General features: G+C 39.4%; 1 protein-coding gene and 1 pseudogene across 1 annotated transcript in view; both read left to right on the plus strand.

Moving 5' to 3' along the window:
* Positions 1–22,192, plus strand: part of PRICKLE1 (prickle planar cell polarity protein 1) — a 126,841-nt gene that overhangs the window by 3,490 nt on the left and 101,159 nt on the right. The gene's annotated exons all lie outside the window — the stretch shown is intronic.
* On the plus strand, positions 6,746–8,249 carry LOC105726230 (small ribosomal subunit protein eS1-like; annotated as a pseudogene).

Below are 22,192 nucleotides of genomic sequence, written 5' to 3' on the forward strand. Positions count from 1 at the left end.
TTGAGGGAGGGAAGTACGATAATCTGGGCACCAAGTCCTGCACGTTGCAGTTCCTCGAAATCTCGTGCAGCTTATGGAGCCAGCGCTCCAGAACACGGTGCCAAGGACCAAGATGGCATTGAGGAATCTGCAGCAGCCCCGAGCCTCTGATTTCCCCATCTCTGGGCACACAGAAGTGTAGTGCCTCATCTGCCCCAGTAACTGGTAACAGCACCTCCTTGTTTATGGTCACGCTGAACTGAAGTGGAGGTTAATTACCTACGTGTTGATGAATGAACATTTTGGAGCAGTGAAAATAGCCTGGCCTAAAATTGCACGAGGAATCTGAGTAAGCCGCTGTTTCCCGCCTTCCCCTCTCTTCTGAAGCAAGCATGGTGAATGAGACATGCTTTACAGGTTGGAGCACGCTGATGTCATGACACTTCTGGCGCAGAGATATGATAGGATAATCAGATCACTTTTCTGTATGCCAAAATGACACGATTTTTCCAAGAACCATTCCTGAGCCGCTCATCCACTGGCATTGACTATTTCCAGTTATGGGGGCTGGGGAGGGTAATCAAACCTCTCAGAATGTAATAATTCTTCCTATGTCTCTGTTTTATGTGCTTGTTTAGGCTAAACTCTAAATGCATTTTGGTTACTTTTGAAAGGACCTCTCCAGAAACAAGAATGATTGCCCAGCCTGAACCGATTAGACCTTTCCAGCCTCATTCTCCTATAAAGAGAGATTTTACATATAAAATAAAAGTAAAAACGTCAGCCAGGCAGAAGCCAATGTAAACATTTTAAAACTTATAGCTGAAACTAGCAAGCAGCTATCATTTGCCTTTACTTAACTTTCTTCTTCTCTAAGTTTGATCCTAAGTGAGCCTAAAAGTCAACTGACCAATTCAACAGCAGTTGCATTTTTCTCACTGGTAGATTTGGGGTAAACTCTTGGGAGAGATGCCTTTCATTTCTAGTGGATTACACTTCAGAAAAAAACTTAGGGCTGTGTTATTTCAGTTGTTCTGGTACTGAAGTCATGGACTCCTTTCTAAGAGTTTTGTCCCAGCTGCTGATTTATAGCACCCACCAGCTTCTGCTTTGCGTGTGCTTCCTCTATGTCCTTTTCTCACTGGGTCTCTGGAAGAAAGATCTGTCAGTAATGCGATGAAAATATTGCAGTGAGATGCAGACCTGTAAGTAGACCCCTCCATGCTGAGCACTCTCACTCAGCTGCCCTTCTTTTATCTGAGGCACAGATCCCCTGGCTTGCAATTATGGTCTTTGACTTTGGTAACAATTCTGTTTGAAATGTTTCCAATTACACACAATATTGGCGGCATGTAGCAGCTGCATGCCAAAAAGCATTTCGAAGTGTGTTCCAAGAATCAGGCTGTGATTGCTTTTAATTTAAATAAAGGCTATTTGGTTTCCTGTGATTTTTTTTTTTTATAACCACCTTTCCTCCCATTTTTGTTGCCTTTAAAAAAAAAAAAATTCTAATATAAAGTAGCCACCACTTAATGTGATATAATATTGGCCCTAGTTTTCTAGGATAGCCATTTGCTTTGAGCAAGCACAACAAACTTTTTTAATAAAGGAATTTTAAAGAAACGTTGTATAGGAGCTTGGATTTCCCCAAAGAAGTAAAGGGGACAAGTTTATCTTATAGCATATTGTAAGTAGCTAATGTTTTCAAGTTTGCCATTCTCCCTCTTTAGGAACATATCAATGTAATTATCTTTTTAGGTCATTGGAGACCATTTGGTATACTTTTATTTTTCAGATTCCTGTAGTTTTCTTTTTGTGGGTCTGTGAAGAAGTGTTATAAAAGAACATTAAAAAGGTAGAGGGATCTCAATAAGAATATTCTTAAAATGAAGGGTCGAGGGGAATCAGCACATAATTTCATGATTTTATAGGAAGTAAACTCTCCAAATTTGCCTCCTCTGTGGGCTGGAAATCTCTGAACACTGAACCCTTTTTTTTAAAGCTTTTAAAACTGGTAGTTTAAATCTTTTAATAGCTACCAGATATATTTGACTTATTAGATCTGAAAATAAGAAAATATACACTCTCAGGACTTGGAGTGAATGGACGGGTAATAGAACTGGGGAGTTCTGTTTCCAGGACAATTTTGGCCCGCCTGAAACATAACACGTAGAGCTAGAGGGTATCCAGTAAGTGAGGTGCTAAGATGGTCCTAATTAAGGTGTTTTCACATAGGCTCTTTCAATCCTGGCAAAAACATCCTATAGAATATAGTGCTTCTTTGGGTCAAACAGTAATTGACTTGCATAAATGCCAACATCTCTTCTGGCGTTTTTGGAAATCTTCCATCGTGTAATAAATAGTACTGTATAATCCAAATTTGTAAATGCCATGTTTTATGTAGCCCCTGTAGAGACAGCTGAAATTAGCCCATGCTGCTAGGGATGATTGAGATCCTGGAGGTTAGGTGACTGCCCAAATTCAAAGTACTACCAGTAACTAATGCTATTGGAGGCCTTGATGAAATCTAGGAGAAGGTGTGAGGTTAAACTTGCATAGTATTGTACTGTGAAGAAGTGCCCACCAAGCGATGCTTAGAGTTTTCCCTTAAATCCACTTTATCCTTGGAAATTGTCTTTCCATTAAGCAAAACTTCTTGGAGGAAATTTGCTCCACTCAAGGTAAAATGAGGTTTATGTTATTTTACCAGCCTAGCACCCTAGCTTGCCAGACACATCCACCTTACCCAGGCCCATTGCTATAGAGACAAAACCCACAGTAACTATGGTTGAAATAGAAAGTCTATTAAAACCTTTTTCTATATTGGCCAGCTCCTCTGCCCCAGTTAACATGCTGCCTTCTGTGTACACACACACAGACACGCACACACACACACACAGTTTCAATCTAATAATAGTAAACTGCTGTAAGCCATGTATAGTTTCACCAGAGACATTTGCACTTCTTTGCTTTATCTCACTGATAAGCAAATATTATGGCAATTTTCTGATGAAACTCATAACTCGTTACCTATAATTGATATTTCCAACTATCCTGTTTACATGCGTGAATAATCTAAGTTCCTGATTTGGAATCTGGAAAGGGGCTAGGTTTCAGGGGTGTTCAATCTTTTGGCTTCTGTGGGCCACATTGGCAGACGAATTGTCTTGGGCCACACGTAAAATATACTAAAATACTAACAATGGCTGATGAGCTAAACAAAAAAAAAGAAATCACAAAAAAAAAATCTTGTAATGTTTTAAGAAAGTTTACAAATTTGTGTTGGGCCGCATTCAAAGCCATCCTGGGTGGCATGTGGCCCTCGGGCCGTGGGTTGGACAAGCTTGCGCTATGTAGCATGGTGTTTTGTTTTGCTTTGAGATATCTCTTCCAAATCATTTAGAGAATGTTAGATTTTATATAAGAAGACTGCTTAGTGTTCTAATGTTGAAATACGTGTTATAATGTACGTCAAAAAAAAAGATGACATTTTACATTCTTCTGTGACTATGTAATTAATAAGTATGTTCAGTGCTTGAAGTGCATGCATGTTACATAATTTTTAGAAAGAGATAAAGTTGGGTCTGAAGTGCATTAGAGAATCACAGATGTTTCTTGTAAGAGAATACATATGCTTCGTAGGAATTTTGAACTGCTTTCTGATGCTAAGCTTTGTTCACTGCAAGGATCATATGAATAATTTCATTGAGTTGCTCCAGTTCTTATTTACACAAGCCTTGAGAAAGGAGCTGAAGTGATAAATAACTTGCCCCCCTCACCTAGTTCTGAATTGCTTTAGCCTTTTATGTTTCATGTGAATGTGAAAGGAGGGAATAAAATATACAGAGAAGATGTTTGTGTTTAACTAACTTAATCATACCAGTTCCCTTTGTGGGCCTTCTATAAGCTTAAACAGCTTGGCAGGCTAATAGCCAAAAACGTGTCCTCAAGTACTGCCAGAAGTGTTAAAAGCAGACCAGGCTTTCTCCATATTGAGGTACTGGGAACATTTTTTTTTTAACCTTTTGAATTTTAAGGAATAAATCAGAAAAATCACTCTTTTTTTCCTCCCCCTCCTTACCCACGGAAACCAAAATTATTATTCATTGCAGTGCTGAAATGAGAAACTGATAGGAATTATGATTTTTCTGTGAGAATGTTTTAAGCTAGCCCGATTTGGCTGTTTAGGCGGGAAGCAACCAGGTTATGACAGTATATGATGGGTCTTTTTTTGTTACTGTTTGTGCTGCCTGTAGATACTGACGTCTTTGCTTTAGTTTCATAACTTTTTTTTTTTTTTTTTTTTTTTGAGATGGAGTCTCCCTCTATTGCCCAGGCTGGAGTGCAGTTGCGCGATCTCGGCTCACTGCAACCTCTGCCTCCAGGGTTCAAGAGATTCTCCTGCCTGAGCCTCCCAGGTAGCTGGGATTGCAGGCACACACCACCATGCCTGGCTAATTTTTGTATTTTTAGTGGAGCTGGGGTTTTACCATGTTGGCCAGACTGGTCTTGAACTCCTGACCTCAAGTGATCCACCCGTCTCAGCCTCCCAAAGTGCTGAGATTACAGGCGTGAGCCACTGCGCCTGGCCTCATTCCATAACTTTTAATGAAATACTTTGTCCATTTATCCTGTCTTTTCTCAAGTAGAGATCCCAACATAGACAGTAGTGGAGGGAAGTGCTATAATAGTACAGAAAAGGTCAGTTTTCTTTTTAACAGTTTTTTGGATTAAAACCAGAAAACTCAGACTAGTATAATAACTGTGTGATTTTGGGCCAATCTCTCAGCCTCTCTGGGCTTCAGTTTCTTCATATATAAAATGAGAGAATTAGACTAGATCAGTGCATACTAATCAAAGGATTGAATCACATACATCTATGGTACCTTTCAAAATACAAATACGCAGATTTTAATGCAGTGGGTTTTGGGTGCAGTCTTGCACTTTTAGCTTGAACAAGCTCCTCAGGTGATTCCAATGCACAACTGCTCTTGAGCCATTAAATTAGATGATGCCTAAGGTATCCTTCTCACTCAAAACTGTTTCTAATCCTACTAGGCTGAATTATCTGCCTGCCTGCCTTTCTTGTTTTTTTCTTTCCTTTTCCTTTCCCTCCCTTCCTCACTCTCTCCCTCCCTTTCTGCCTCCTTCCATCATTCCTTCCTTCCTTCCCTCTCTCCCTTCCTCCTTCCTTTACTCCCCCTTCCTTCCTTCCTTCTTTCCTTTCTCTTTTGTTCATTCATTCACTCTTAATGACTGCTTCTATTCCTTAAAAGTAGTCATTGATATTTTGCTGTCAAAATATTATAGATGTCATTTTAGCCTGGAAATGAACATCTGTGTTCTGTGCCTGTGAGTAGATGCTGATCACAAGGAACCATGTTTGTTCACCATTGCATACCCCATGCTAACACAGTGCTGGGCGCATAGTCGACACTTGACAAATACAGGGAGACCAAGAAGTCAAGAAACTTAAATATATATATACTGTTATGTTTACAGATAATATCCTCAATATATATTTTGTCAAATTCCAAATGCCTCTCACACAAAGTATCTCCAAATTTAAAACAATGAGCATAATTGTTTATCTGGAAAAAAAACATAATAAATACATTATTTTCCTTCAGTTTCCAGACTTTAGGCATACTCCACGGTACATTTATTATATTTTTCTCCAGGTTAACAACTGATCTCATTGCTTTACATTTGGAAGTACTTCAACTGGAAATATAGCTGGAAGTTGACAGAAAAACATGTTGAGCATATTATTCAAAAGTATAATTAACATACTGTTGAAAAATAAATTGATCCTGTGTTTCCTCACTTTTCGAGCATCCATAGTTGTTGAATGAATGAATTTCAATTTTCTGTGTCAATTTAAGAAATATAATCTGGCCAAATCACTGTAAAGGCTTTAAAACATATCTGGGGTCAGGTATGGTGACTCATGCCTGTAATCCCAGCACTTTGGGAGGCCAAGGCAGGCAGATCACCTGAGTTTAGGAGTTCAAGACCAGCCTGGCCAACATGGTGAAACCCCATCTCTACTAAAAATACAAAAATTAGTGGGAGTGGTGGCATGCGCCGATAGTCCCAGCTACTTGGGAGGCTGAGGCAGGAGAATCACTTGAACCCGGGAGGTAGAGGTTGCAGTGAGCTGAGATGGCGCTATTGCACTCCAGCCTGAGCAACAGAGCAAGACTCCATCTCAAAAAATAATAATAGTAATAACAAAGCAGACATATGATACCGACTTTCCTTGATTTGTTGTTGTTGGTTGCCATTTTGGAAGAGGTTTTTTGTTGTTTTGTTTGTTTTTTAATTAAAAGAAGAACTTTAGGCCTAAATTCTTGTGCGACTTCCACTTCCGCCCTTTCGGCTCTCTCAGCAGCACCATGGCGGTTGGCAAGAACAAGTGCCTTACGAAAGGCGGCAAAAAGGGAGCCAAGAAGAAAGTGGTTGATCCATTTTCTTTTTTTTTTTTTTTGAGACAGAGTTTTGCTCTTGTTACCCAGGCTGGAGTGCAATGGCGCAATCTCGGCTCACCGCAACCTCCGCCTCCTGGGTTCAGGCAATTCTCCTGCCTCAGCCTCCTGAGTAGCTGGGATTACAGGCACGCGCCACCATGCCCAGCTAATTTTTTGTATTTTTAGTAGAGACGGGATTTCACCTTGTTGACCAGGATGGTCTCGATCTCTTGACCTCGTGATCCACCCGTCTCGGCCTCCCAAAGTGCTGGGATTACAGGCATGAGCCACAGTGCCCGGCGGTTGATCCGTTTTCTAAGAAAGATTGGTATGATGTGAAAGCACCCGCTATGTTCAATATGAGAAATATTGGAAAGATGCTAGTCACCAGGACCCAAGGAACCAAAATTGCATCTGATGGCCTCAAAGGTCGAGTGTTTAAAGTTAGTCTTTCTAATTTGCAGAATGATGAAGTTGCATTTAGGAAATTCAAGCTGATTACCCAAGATGTTCAGGGCAAAAACTGCCTGACTAACTTCCACGGCATGGATGTTACCCGTGGCAAACTATCTTCCATGGTCAAAAAATGGCAGACGATGACTGAAACTCATGTTGATGTCAAGACTACCGATGGTTACTTGCTTCAACTGTTCTGTGTTTACTAAAAAATGCAACAATCAGATACGGAAGACCTCATGCTCAGCACCAACAGGTCCACCAAATCCGGAAGAAGATGATGGAAATCATGACCCGAGAGGTGCAGACAAATGACTTGAAAGAAGTAGTCAATAAATTGATTCCAGACAGCATTGGAAAAGACATGGAAAAGGCTTGCCAATCTATTTATCCTCTCCATGATGTCTTCGTTAGAAAAGTAAAAATGCTGAAGAAGCCCAAGTTTGAATTGGGAAGACTCATGGCGCTTCATGCTGAAGGCAGTAGTTCTGGAAAAGCCACTGGGGACGAGACATTGCTAAAGTTGAACGAGCTGATGGATATGAACCACCAGTCCAAGAATCTGTTTAAAGTTCAGACTTATAATAGTGGCAAATAAAAAGTCTTATTTGTGAAAAAAAAAAAAAAAAAAAGAAGAAGAACTTTAAAACTCAGCATTCTGAAATCTGGCTAACTATCCAATTTCCTTTGAACTTTTACACTGTATAGACACGGCCAGTGGCAAAATCAGCTAGCTTTAGCACCTTCTTTCTACAGTATGCCCCTTGCCAAATCAAATAATCAGGGTCTCAGAATGGAAAATTCTACCTGAATTATCTACCTGGGTTGTTTGCACATATAACTGGAAAACTCTCTTTTAGTTATTATGTGAAGAAATACTGTGAGGCATTTTAGGAAAAATACTTAACTGTAGCTAAACAGTTCAAGGATCATTTGAAATAAATTGAGAGCTGGTTCCAAGTATCGTATAAAGCCTTAATATTTGCAGATTTAACTTTCCTGAAGTTTCACAGCAAATTTCCTTGTTTGTACTGAACTTTAAACTAATGTTTTTAAAAAAAGACATGTGAGATCACAGCTCACTCTATCCTTTCAGATCTCTGCTCAAAAGTCATCTGATTTCAGAGAGCCTTCCCTGGTCACCGTGTAAAAAACAGCAGCATCCCTGCTTTTTCTGAGTCACCATCGAGCACCCCTCAATCCTCTTAAGCTGCTGTACTTTTTTTCACAGCACTGTTAGATATTTATTGTGATAGCTACCTGTTCCCTGAAGATGCCTCTGTACTGTTTCGTCTACTGCCTTTTAATGTTGTATATAAAATAAAGAAAAGACCAGGAGCCTTTTCTCAGCCTGTAATTATGGCTCATGCCTGTAATCCCAGCACTTTGGGAGGCTGAGGCAGGTGGATCACCTGAGGTCAGGAGTTCAAGACCAGCCTGGCTAACATGGTGAAACCCAGTTTCTACTGAAAATACAAAAAATTAGCCAGGCATGGTGGCGCGTGTCTGTAATCCCAGCTACCCTGAAGGCTGAGGCAGGAGAATCGCTTGAATCCGGGAGGCAGAGGTTGCTGTGAGCCGAGATCTCACCATTTCACTCCAGCTTTGGCAACAAGAACGAAACTCCATCTCAAAAAAAAAAAAAATAAATGAAGAAAAATAGTAGCCAGTATTCTGTTTTTATCTAAAATTTTTTAGAAAGGAGACAGAGATATTTTATTTGGAGAATTCTGTGGTTTTATTATTTTTTTTCTCCCTAGCTGAAGTGTAGTTTCTCAGCTGTTTACTCTTTTATCTAAATAAAGCCGGAGGAACGTGGTAGAAGAGGAGAAAAGATGCAGGTCAAATAACCCTCCTTCCTTTTCCACAGCCCCACATGATCAATAAAATATAATTATCTAGCAAAGGGATGCTATATTAATAGAAGATTGAATATTTGCAACAAGGAAGCTATGTGACTTCCTTCTTCATAATACACCTATGCCACTCTGTAACCTTAAAAACTAGAGGTAGAATCTTCAGAGAGGCTTGTGGTGTTGCCATGTATGTTAAAACATGGATGACAGACTGTCTTTCACTCAAAAAATCTCCTGACTTAAATTCCAGGGGTGAAAAGCTAATCCTCAAAGTGATTTCAACCAGCTTGCTAGGAAACCTAGTTGCTTGAAATTATTATTTTAATGTCTCAATTTCCAGAGCTAAATTGGCAGTAAGTCAGTTTTCCTATTAAAAATCTGAGCCAACTTATTTATCCAGAAATTATCATGTTTTAACTTGGGGGTTCTTTACTATAAGACTAATACCTCCAAAGTACATAAAACACTTTCAGATTTATCTCATTTATCTTCCTTGCATCTTTGTGTGCAGGTCTAACCAAGGTTATCCCAGTGTACAGATGAGGAAACTGCCTTTTAGTTCAAGATGCAGCTTCCTAAGGAGCTTCAGTTTGGCAGTTCCTAAATAAAGGAATGTTTGCAGTTAAATTTTTAGAAAGAAAAAAAAAATAGAAAGGGAAAGTAAGCAAGCTCTTGTAGCTTATCCAAAATTGTTTGATGATGTTTTATTGTTTCATAAATATTGTTGTGTTTATGTTTGTTCTATATTAAATGCTTTTAGATAATTATTACATCTCCCACTAATAACACACATATGATCTTGGATAAGTCACATAATTTTCTGGACTTCTTACCCACTCTGTGCCTCAGTTTCCTCAATTGTAAAGTGAGGAGGGCCTGGTGATTTTTTAAGCTTAAAATGTACTTGACTCTAAAAATAGGGAGGTCATAACTTCAGGGGGATAGATAATAAATAACAAATGTGAGCTGGTAGTAGTATTATTAGTCTCATCATTCTCACTACCTGAATCCCAAATTGGAATTTTTTCTAACAGTCTACTCAAAAGTATTCATATGAGCCAGGTGCAACTGATAGCTTTATTTATTATGCAGTGTGGCCAGTTAAAATTCAACAATAGCTATGTTTTAAAAACCTAAGAGAATGTACACTTCCCCTGACCAAAAGTCTGGTTTAATAGGTTACCTTAGAGTTCAATGTGACAGCTAAAAAAAAAAAAAAAAATTGTGGTGATATTAAAGAGCAAATTATTAATCTAATGTTATTACAATAGTGGCATAATTATGTTTATACTAAAAATTACAAATGTGACTATTATATTTATACCTGGGAAATGGTGGAAAATTTTAAAAGTAGTACTCAAACTAGCATGTTCACTTATATCACCGCACAGTGATTAGAACTGTGTTTAAAATGTGTGTGCCCGTTGACCAAATTGGATTTAATTTTGGGAGACTTAGGGTTTGCTGGAAAATAAAAATAACCTAACATTCATTTTAATTGCATTCCTAATTTTTTTTTTTTTTTTTTTTTTGAGACAGTCTCACTCTGTCGCCCAGGCTGGAGTGCAGTGGCGCGATCTCTGCTCACTGCAACCTCTGCCTCTTGGGTTCAAGAGATTCTCCTGCCTCAGCTTACTGAGTAGCTGGGATTACAGGCACACACCACCACACTCAGCTAATTTGTTTGTTTTTTTTTTTGTATTTTTAGTAGTGACAGGGTTTCACCTTGTTGGTCAGGCTGGTCTCGAACTCCTGGCCTAGTGATCTGCGCACCTCAGCCTCCCAAAGTGATGGGATTACAGGCGTGAGCCATGACACCTGGTCCATTTCTAATATTTTCAATAACCGTAATAACTTTCTTATCTTCCAAACTCCCCAGATAAATGCTGGTATAAATATGCAGTAAGTAGTGAAACTCTTCCTATATTAATCTTTGATAACACATGTTGGCAAATGTCACCATACCTACTGGCCTGGATGTTCCTTTTAGTAGCATTGTAATTAATTAAATCATACACTTTTCAGCAAATTCTTAGGACCTCAGGTCTTGTTCACATTCTAATTAGGCTGCACCCAAAGTTAAAAGAGGCCCCCCAGGAAGCATTATACTATCTGTATTATATCTGAGATTAAGTTTTTGAATTGTTCAGATGAACACAGCAGTGAGCCATGGTGTGTTTCCCAGAAGATTCATAAGTGACTATGAAATGCTGTACCAATAGGAAGAACTAATAAATGTGACATTAATAACCACCAGTTTGAATCTGGGTCACTTCAACCATGACTCAAAGATCAAACGCTATCAGACAGTAATGACTGTGTGAAAATTCTGCAGGAAGGCATTTCATTTCTTAATGACACCTTTGTGGGCCTTCTAAGCAGACTGTTAGAAGGTGGAACAGAAATAAAGTCGCATATACCTCTTGGTCTGGAGGCTAGCGCTCCAGGGTATAGTTGGCACACTTTCGCAGAGATGCTTTAGGAGCAGTTCAGTGTTTTCTGTTGTTCTCACTCCTTAAATGGATCTACAGAATCTTTCATCTTTTGCCTCTTTTCCTAACCATTTATTCACTTCAAAGTGATGGGAGCTGTTTTGCATATTCTCTGCCTTCTTTTCTCTTCTCTGAAAAATAAAGAGAAATTGCACTTACAAATCCATGTTAACCATTTAATGTTAAACTTTCCCATTTTTATTTCAATTTAGGGGGATGATTTTCCTTTCAACATCCCTTTATTGAGTGCCTTTGGCTTGCCTGGCATTGAGATAGGTTCTGGGAATACAAACATTATGTAGGAGTGGTTCAGTTTTTCAAGAGCTCAGCGTTGTGTAAGGGAGGAAGGCATGTAAGCACTTACAGGGAATATATTGTTGTAAAGGCAGGCATAGAGAAATGTACTGGATATAGCAGTAGCACAGAGGCAAAGCCTGAAGTTATTTGTTCTGTGTGAACTCTTAAGGAAGGCTTCAAAGAGGAAGAGATGACTGAGCTGGGTCTTAGTGACTAAATAGGATTTTGGCGAAGCCATTATCAGAATGGCAGAATGGGCCAGTTTAGGCAGAAGGAAAAGTGTATACAAAGGCAGGAACCATTAGACAAGCATGGTGCTTAGTGTACTGCAAGTCATTTTCTTTTTTCTTTTTTTTTGAGACAGTCTCTCTCTCTCACCCATGCTGGAGTGCAGTGGCGCCATCTCAAGTCACTGCAACCTTTGCCTCCCGGGTTCAAGTGATTCTCCTGCCTCAGCCTCTCGAGTAGCTGGCAGTACAGGTGTGTGCCACCACTGACGGCTGATTTTTATATTTTTAGTAGAGACAGGGTTTTACCATGTTAATCAGGCTGGTCACAAACTCCTGACCTCAGATGATCTGCCTGCCTCGGCCTCCCAAAGTACTGGGATTACAGGCATGAGCCACTGGAATTGTAAGTCTTTCTATTTGGCCGTAAGATTAATTGTGCTCTTAGGGATTGATTGCCACCTTTGTAAATCAGTTTAAATCAGAAAGACGATATGAATTTTGGCAACTTATCATTGTGATTCTGTCTTTCTTCTCTGTGGCTGGCCTTAAGCTTCTGAGTAACATATCTGCTTTCCTTCTTAAATATTCCATTTACCTGGCCAGTCTACCAGGTGTTTACACTTGTGTCTTTTCATTGTTAGGCTGGTACAATCTGAACTTATTTACTCTTTAGTTTCACTGCCAGGTTTTAATGTCAGCCTCAAGTGTTTAGACAACATTATGTAATGAGTGTTATACTTTTATGACATTTGCTTTAGTACTGTAAGAGCTTTCCATGAAAGCTAATGATTGAAAAAAAAGAAAGAAGCCTGAATGTCACCAAGTGGCCTCCAGATGTGTTTTATTGTGTTGGTATCTCTGTTTTGTTTTCATAAAACCTTTTTTTTAGTCTTAAAAGATAAAATTAAAAAACCTTACCAAGCAGAAATAGCAGACAATAGTCTCATAGGAGATGAACTATTTTCTTCATTTCCTGATTGTTATGTCTTGAACTCCTGCTTAAAAAAACAGCAACAACAAAAACCTATGATTCAGCTGATAAAAACCTCCACAACAGTATAAATACTGTACTTTTAAAAGCAAAACATGTTTGTTTTTTGAAGGTAAACTCACTTCTTAGGTTGAAAGGTTCTGCCTTCTTAGGCTGGAAGGGTCTGTTTTGATATGTGATTCTTCAATGTGGCAATATTAAAATTATGATTTAACATCTTTGAGAATTTCTGCCATCTAGTTGTTCACTGAGCAATCAGTATGTTTTCAGGCAGTCTGGCGTGTGATAAATATTTTGTAGCATATGTGGCTGAACATGCCAATTTCAAAGAGCTTTACAAGCTTTAATTAATTTTCACAATAACCAGACGTACTTTGATTTATTGATGGAAAGTCCACAGACAGTGGGGTTCCGAGTGTTGCCCAGATTTATATAGCAAAGTGGTTTTCAAACTATTTTTTGTTGCTGAATACTTTTCTCAAACACAAGATTATCTGGTACCCTAGCATGTAAAGTAGGATTGCTTTTGTTGGGAGGTGGAAAGGAGTTTGCCATAGGGCAGCCATATTTACAAACACACACACATATAAGATACCTAGTTAAAGTTGAATTTCAGATAAATAATGAATAATTTTTTAGTATACGTATATCCCAAATATTGCATGTCCCCAAGAAGTTATTGGTTGTCTATCTGAAATTCCAGTTTAACTGGGCACCGTATTTTACTTGGCAACCCTAAGCTGGTGGCCATAACCCCATCCCTCAGCTCCCTTTTCTCCTTCCAGCCATGTGGGGTTCCTGGTTCCTTGAGCACAGCTTGAAAAACCACAGACAGGAGAAGTCTATACAAATGCTGATAAATAAATAATAGTAGATTTTTCTTCTCAGTCCTTAATTTAGACAATATTACCACTTCCTTGGCTCTGTTAGAGAACTTCACAATGATACATACACCGCCACACATAATAATTTTAAAGAAATATTGCTCAGCCGGGTGCGGTGGCTCATGCCTTGTATTCCTACCACTTTGGGAGACCAAGGTGGCTGGATCACTTGAGCCTAGGAGTTTGAGACCAGCCTGGGCAACATGGCGAAATCCCATCTCTACAAAAAGTACAAAAATTAGCTGGGTGTGGCAGCACCCACCTATAGTCCCAGCTACTCGGGAAGCTGAGGTGGGAGGATTGATTGAGCCTGGGATGGGAGATGGAGGCCATAGTGAACTGAAATCTTGCCACCGCACTCCAGCCTGAGCAACAGAGTGAGACCCTGTCTCAAAATAATAATAATAACAACACAAAAAGAATTATGCTTTTATGCTTTGCTTTGCCTTTCTTTTATTTTAGAATGAAATACTTTCTCTCCCAATTTTTGGGAACAATGTTTAAATTGCCTATTTATAGAAGCTAACACCTTAACTTCTGTGAGTTAAAGAGAACGGATGGTATAATCAGAATTGCAGTTGGCCAAATAGAATCAATAAAGAGAAAATGAAGAGGAGTTTGTGAGTGAGCCTGTAAAGTAGCCCAGCATAGAATTGTCTCATGTGGACTTCTCCTTGTCTGTTGGTCTGCTGGGCAAGCACATCGTTTAGTGATCCTGGCTTGATGGCAATGCCCATTGAAGTGGTTCTGTTATTTTGCTCTAATATTTTAAAGCAGCCCTCAGATATTACTCTCATTTCTCAAATCAACTACTCCACAGAGCATTTTATTTAGCCGTGAAATTTTTCAGTGAAAATGGGTACAGTCTGATTAGCAATCAGAAACAACTAAGTTTGTTTAGGCTGAAACATTCCTCCAGTGCCCAAGGAACTCACTGGATTAGTTGAGTTTTAACAGTTATTTTTTTAAACATACAAGAAACTGAGGACCATATCCTGGATCTGAGGAAACCCATGTGCTTTGGGTTTGATGCTCTGCATGGGGGACCTACTAACTCTATGTAAGATTTTGTATTTGCAAAATGTTAGTAGTGGTTTATTTCCTGTTGGTTAAAATAGGAATGGGTATAATTTTATTCTTAAAAAAAAAATTATTTTTTGAGACACAGTCTTGCTCTGTTGCCCAGTCTGGAGTGCAGTGGTCCTATCACAGCTCACTTGCAGCCTTGCCTTCCTGGGCTTAAGCAATCCTGCCACCTCAGCCTACTGAGTAGCTAGGACAGGTGCATGCCACCACGCCTCACTGATTTTATATATATGTATATTTGTAGAGATGAGGTCTCACTTCATTGCCCAGGCTGGTCGCAAACTCCTGGACTCAAATGAGCTTTCCAACCCAGCCTTCCAAAATGCTAGAATTACAAATAAAATGAGCCTTGAGCCTTCATTTTTTTATGCCATTCTCAGGTTTTTCAAAATGTGTGCTATAAGCATGTTATTTTAAAAACAACAAGTATTAGCAATATATTTTAAAGAATGTTCTTGTGCTTAAATGTTCCAAAGTAGAGATGAAGATCATCTGGGATGTTAATAATAATTTTTTTTAAAACTGCAAATGTTTACATATCTTTCAAGGTTAATTATATTGTGAAATCTGCCCAAATTGTTTACCCTTAAAATTTCTCTCTCATTCATTCATTTATACATTCAACAAATACGTATTGAAGAAACATAATATAGACATAGTCCTTTATATCACAAGAAAGGGGTTAAAGGAAAATGAAAGATGTAACCCACAGTCTTCATCCTTTAAGACTTCACTGTGTAGTGGGGCAGGGCTGGGGCATGTACTCATACAGGTACCCCTGAAATGCAAAGAAAAGATGATTGGCCTCTATAGCAAACGAGCTCATTGATGCAGTGATGATAAATGACTTTCATGAGGCTGTGTGTTACTGTCAGTACCAGAACACCCAGGACACCTGTATTCCTAGTAGGGGTTCATACTCCTGCATCATAAAAACAAGTGCAAGCTCCTGTCCGTGAGGTGGGTCTGAAAAGCCATCACAATCCCTGCTGGTTTCCAAGCCCAAGTCCTAGGACCAGGGAGTTCATCTGCTTCCTCAGACAAGAACAGCCCCAAACTGGCCGCAGGGTGAGGCTAGGATCTCCCCAGCTTTAACCACAGCCTGTATTTGTGCTGGACAGTGTCACTCTTCTGTAGGCTGGTTTCAATGGTTTTGTTTTTTAGCTTTTATTTGTTGGAGGAGACAATAGCTATTCCTGTAGGAGACTATTTTATTCCTGTAATACTTCTTCATAAGCCCCTTTTATTGACCTTTTGTTTTTTTTACACTGAAACGCATACAAAATCTATGATATAGAGCAGTCCAAAATAGTTGCATTTTTGTGAAAAAAGTTACCATTCATTATGTTTACCTCCTTTCACAGTTCAAATCGGGTAAATTTTATTCTCTGTTTCTCAGTGGCCAGATGAAGGCAGAATTTGAGAGGCAATCTGAAGGAATTTGTGTAATAAAGCCTAGAAAACTAAAAGTTTTGTATTTGTTCAGACAACCTTTGGGGGGGTCAAAGTTAAATTCACACAAACTATTGCATAGTAAATTAAACTGAGTTATTGTTGACATTAATATGTAAATGCTTATAAAAATAATCTACCAGATATAAAAATAGTTGCTTTAAAATAAATTTTCTTCTTTATTTTGATTGGATATGTTAAAAGTTATATAATAATTTAATAATTTTCAAGAACTTATGAATACGGAACTTTTACTTTTTTTTTGAGACGAAGTTTTGCTCCGTTGCTCAGGCTGGAATGCAGTGGTGCGATCTCGGCTCACTGCAACCTCTGCCTCTCTGGTTCAAGTGATTTTTCTGCCTCAGCCTTCCGAGCAGCTGGGATTACGGGCATCCACTACCACGCCTGGATAATTTTTGTATTTTTAGTAGAGACAGGGTTTCTCCATGTTGACCAGGCTGGTCTCAAACTCCTGACCTATGGTGATCCACCCGCATGGGCCTCCCAAAGTGCCAGAATTACAGGTATGAGCCACCGTGCCCGGCCCAGGAATTTTACTTTTAAGGCGCGCATTTGAATTTGGAAATCCACTGAAGTAGCTATGAACGAACTTTCCTGAAGGATTTATTTTACTTACGAATAAACTAGGTGTTTTCTAGAAAGAGAAATATGGGTGCCATTCAAATTGCCTAATTATAATTCTGTGAGCTGTTGAAATCAAACAAATGTCTTGATCAGTTGAGCTGCCAGATGGAATTTTATCTAAAACCAGTTCAGCTGCTTTCATACTTTAGGACTCCTGTGAATTTTATCACAAAATTACTTCATACTCCATTTGAAAGGTAGTTACTTAAGCATAGAGTATTACAATTGTTTAACAGTGCACAGTGAAACTTAAATAATTTATGACTCAAGGAAGGGAGCTATATCTAATTGAAACATCTAGGGTAATTCAGGTAGGTGGACATAACCGGTCAGGTGTGGTACACTATTCCAATTCAGATTGGCTAATGAGCCTGTAAGGCTGAGACATACTTTGCCTTGCTTTTCTTGAAAGTTTACTTGTCCATTAGCACAGTGCCACCTAACATCACGCTGGGACATTGATTTTGAATTGATTCACAAAGGAGTGCCAGGGGTCACTTAGTGACTATCTAGTCAGTAGCAGGTGTCCGCTGCAGATCTTTCATTTCAGAGTCTGTGCTATTTAGCTGATGACATAATCTTTCAGCTATACCATCCCGAGCAGAATTTCCCAGTGCCACAGTGCTCATCTTAAACATGAAGGCTGGTGGAGTGATATGTCCCCATTATTGATCCATCTGTTCCAGAGATTATGTCACCACAAAGGAGTTAATTGGTCTTGTTTCGAGGGTCATGTTTAATTGCATAGGTCAGCAAAGGAAGATAAATGACTGCTTCTTTCAGTCTGTGCCTCACTTTTTCTCTAAGACTGCTAAAACAGTGCAATCGATTCCCCTAATCGCCACAGCTGGCACCATAAAAATGACATACAAGCTGAAAAAGGTTACTGGTATATAAAAACCTGAGTTAATGATCCAGATAGTTAAATATAGAATATCCTTAAACTGACTTGCTCACAGAAATCTTTCCACATCCAACAGGAAGAAAGGAGGCACTAGATGGCAGTCTTCAACAAACTTGAAATGACATTTCCTCTTAAATGCATTACCTAAAAGCAGTCACTTTTGTTCTGAATGAACTTAGGCTTGAACTCTATGTCACAAAAAATGCAAATCTACGGGCATTATGTACTTTACTGTCACGTTATAGAATTCTGTTTCGAAATGTAAAATGATTCCATATATACTTCAGAGGTCCACTGCTGAACTAAATACTGAGTATTTTAATACCTGTTTTAACTTTACATTTTAAGATGCCATTGGAGAGCTTTTTTCAGGATGTAATAACTAGAGAAAAAATGATGGTATGTCCATAAAATGAAAAACTATGCAGCTGTTAAAAGTAAAAATGTAAAGTAGTATGAAAGGATATTCAGGACATATTTAGATGGAAAAGGCAGATTATAGACCAGTATATATATGGCGTGATCATTATTTTATGGAAAATCGTATGCACTCACTGTGTATCGGTATGTCTGTGTTGGTCTCTGAGAGATGGGACTATGGATTATGGAATTTTTTCTTTCTTCTTATCATTTTTATATCAAAAAATACATTTCAGTAGACACCAGAGATTACAAAAGGTGGGAGGGTAGAAGAGGGCTGAAGAATGAGAAATTATCTATTGAGTACAATGTTCACTATTCAGATGATGGCTACACTAAAAGCCCAGACTTCACCACAGTGCAATATATGCATGTAAGAAATTTGCACTCGTACCCCCTAAATCTATAAAAACAAGTTAAATTAAAAGTATATTTCTTCTGAATTATAATGGTTTTTAAGATGTACACAATAGAATAAAATTGCCTTGCTGATCTGAGATGAACTGTTTGAAAATACTGCTTACAGTTATTTCATTTTATTCATCAAGTGTATTTGCCACCTTACCCTATGTGCTTTCTCATGTTGCTCAGTTAGTATTTACACCATGAGATTTTTGTTATTTAAAATAATGTGGGCTGGGCATGGTGGCTTATGCCTGCAATCTCAGCACTTTGGGAGGCCAAGGTGGGAGGGTCACCTGAGCTCAGGAGTTTGAGACCAGTCTAGGCAACATGGTGAAACCCAGTCTCTACAAGAAGATACAAAAATTAGCCAGGTGTGGTAGCATGCACCTGTGGTCCCAGCTGCTCGGGAGGCTGAGGTAGAAGGATCACTTGAACCTGAAAGGCAGAGGATGCAGTGAACTGAGATCACACCACTGAGCTCCAGCCTGGGCTATAGAGCCAGACCCCATCTCAAAAAAATATGTAAAATAAACGAAAATAATGCAAAAAGTGGTCCCCATTTTTCAAAGCATAGTGAAAATAATGCTATATATATTAGCAGATTGTAGGCAGATCTCAAGGATGATTTATATGTTAATTTATTTTCTTTAGTTTTATATCCAGGTAGGTATTTATTGGACCAGATTCCATTCACAGTGAACATTTATGAAACACTAAAGATGTGCAAATTACACATTATCAGAAATTATAAATATTGGATTGTGAAGAAGGAAATGAAGGTTTTCAAGGGTTATTTTTCTCCATGAGCTATCTTCATCTATGTGTATGCTCATGTGTTTAGAGAAGAATGCATATCCCACCTAAAGAAGATAAGGCTTATACTTCTCATCTTCTCTCTGGGACATTGATATCTTTGCTCCTGTACTACAGGTAGAGATGAATGTGATTTGGGAAAAAAAATTGAAGTATTTTTAAAAAATAACCACACACCAAAACTTTAATTCCATTTGAGAAATACTCCAGAAATTAATCATCTGGCAAGACTGAAAATAGCAGACTGTACTGTAGTAGTCTTTTTCTTTTTTTTTTTTTGAGACAGAGTTTCGCTCTTGTTACCCAGGCTGGAGTGCAATGGTGCGATCTCAGCTCACCGCAACCTCCGCCTCCTGGGTTCAGGCAATTCTCCTGCCTCAGCCTCCTGAGTAGCTGGGACTACAGGTGCATGCCACCATGCCCAGCTAATTTTTGTATTTTTAGTAGAGACAGGGTTTCACCATGTTGACCAGGATGGTCTCGATCTCTTGACCTCGTGATCCACCCGCCTCGGCCTCCCAAACAAATTGCTGGGATTACAGGCGTGAGCCACCGCGCCCGGCGTTCCGTAGTAGTGTTTATAAAGCAAGTTCACAAAGTGCAGCCCATTCATAAGGAGTCAGTGTGGACTTTTGGGGAATATTAGAGATCATTAAAAAGTATATCCTGCCCTTGAAAGAATACCTGGCCCAGAATGTGTATTCAGGAACTATTTGTTCAATAATTGATAGTATCCATCAAGGAACTTTGATCCATCAATAGATTGTCTGGATTGACAACCTCTGTATACTTGGCATAAGGAGCTTTAGAGAGGGTGCCAAGGCTCAATCTGCTGGTCTTTTTGTTAAGGTATGTTGATCCCCCATGAGGCCAGTTTAGTTCCATTGTGAATAATTATTTAAAATAGTAATATTAAATAATCAATATTTAATCATTTCTTTGCCCCTCATATGTTTTATTTTCTGCACCCTGAACTTTGAGGTCCTTGAGGAAAACAATTGCAGTATTAAGACTTTCTGTTTTAGAACCAAGCATATAATAGTGGCTCAAAAATTCTTTCCTTGATGAGTAAATAAATGTTTCTCAAGTGAAAAGTCAAATTTAGGACGCCAGACCCTGATGATGGTATCAACCCCAGTGAGAGTCACTGTCCACTTCTTTATCTCTGGTGCCTGCTTGAAATAGCACAAAATGTTTGATGGATGGAAGAGAGAGAAAGAAATGTAATTAAAGATTCAGAGTTTAAGAACACTTTTACACACATTCTCATTTAATCCTAATAGAAAACCTGTAGGTCAATTGTTCCATTTAATAAGTGAAGAAACAGATTCCAAATGCTTGAGAGGATCCCTGGTCACCCAATCATTGAATATTAGTAGTCAGCTCAGAATCCAGGTCTTCTTATGTAGGTCTGGTCCACTCTACCAGCTTGCTCGAGGCCCGCATTTGGAGTCCTCTCTGTCTCACAGCCACCTCCCCCTCCAGTTGCCATCATCCAACCTCAAACCTTCTCCACCGTCTCTATCCTTCTCAGGTAGTAGCTTCATCAACCAGCAAGTTATTCAAACTAGAAACCTGGATGTTATCCTTAACTCCTCTTCTCATTTCCATATTCATTCAACCATGGGTCCCATCTAGTTTGCCTCCTGGACATTTCTGGAACCAGCTTCCCCCTTTTCTCCATTCTTTCATCCCATTCAATTACCCAGCTAAATCCAGGCCTCTGGTCTCTTCCACAAAGCAGAGTGATCTGTCCAAAATGAGGATCTCACAATATCACATCTTTGTTCCAAATGTGCTTCTGCTAAGAGCCCTCCACAGCCTGCTCTGTACCCCTTCATGAACCTCTGCCGGTTTCTCCCTGGCCTTTGACCAACTCGCCACACAGGCTGGCGTCCATTGTCCCATATCTTGCAGGGTGCAATCACATGTTTCCTCCCCCTCCTCCCATCTCCACTTCCTTGTTCTGGCTCATTTTAGGAGAATATAGTAATCACCGAATCAGACTTCAAAGCAGGAGACTTGAAACAAAGCCCTCGCAGCTCCCAGAGGTCAGTGTGGTTCTTCCTTCAATCCCTTAGCCCAGTGTGTCCTCAGCACGCTCCTGTCTCACCAGCCTCTGGGATCCTGACTGAGGTCGGTGCTGGTTTAAAAAGAGGAAAAGAGACCGGGCGTGGTGGCACATGCCTGTAAAAATACAAAATTAGCCAGGTGTGGTAGCACATGCCTGTCATCCCAACTGTTTGGGAGGCTGAGGCAGGAGAATTGCTTGAACCCAGGAGGCGGAGGTTGCGGTGAGCCGAGATGGCACCCTTGCACTCCATCCAGCCTGGGCAAGAAGAGCAAAATTCTGCCTCAAAAAAAAAAGAGAGAGAAAAAGAAGATAGGGAAACTGGATGTGGATGAAAAGCAATTAACAAAAGTAAAAAGCAGATGTAAACAAGTACACAAAACAAATGGATAAACCTGAAGGATTGGCCAAGCTCTATACGCTGCTTTGGTTGTTGGGGGGAATGAACCCATAGAAATGGTTCCCTTTTTGGTTACCTTTTCCCTGTCCCTGTGCCTTTTAAGGATCTGCTGTTGATTTCATGCTGCTTTATTAAATGCCAGTTCATCATAGCCTTTATCACCTTTGAAAAAGTACCAATTTGGGGCGGGGGATTGGGAGAGGACAGTCGCATCCCACATCCCCTGCTCTCCTCTCCTTTTCCCCAAAACACAGCCCCCTTGAGAGAAGTAATTCCTTAAGTTTCTTGGTTCTCAATGTGACCCCAGATCTTTCCTTCATCCACTGCTGTCCCCAATCCCT

The sequence above is a fragment of the Aotus nancymaae genome, unplaced genomic scaffold (assembly GCF_030222135.1).
Source record: "Aotus nancymaae isolate 86718 unplaced genomic scaffold, 86718_ANA_hifiasm-v0.15.2.pri h1tg000092l, whole genome shotgun sequence".
Lineage (NCBI taxonomy): Eukaryota > Metazoa > Chordata > Mammalia > Primates > Aotidae > Aotus > Aotus nancymaae.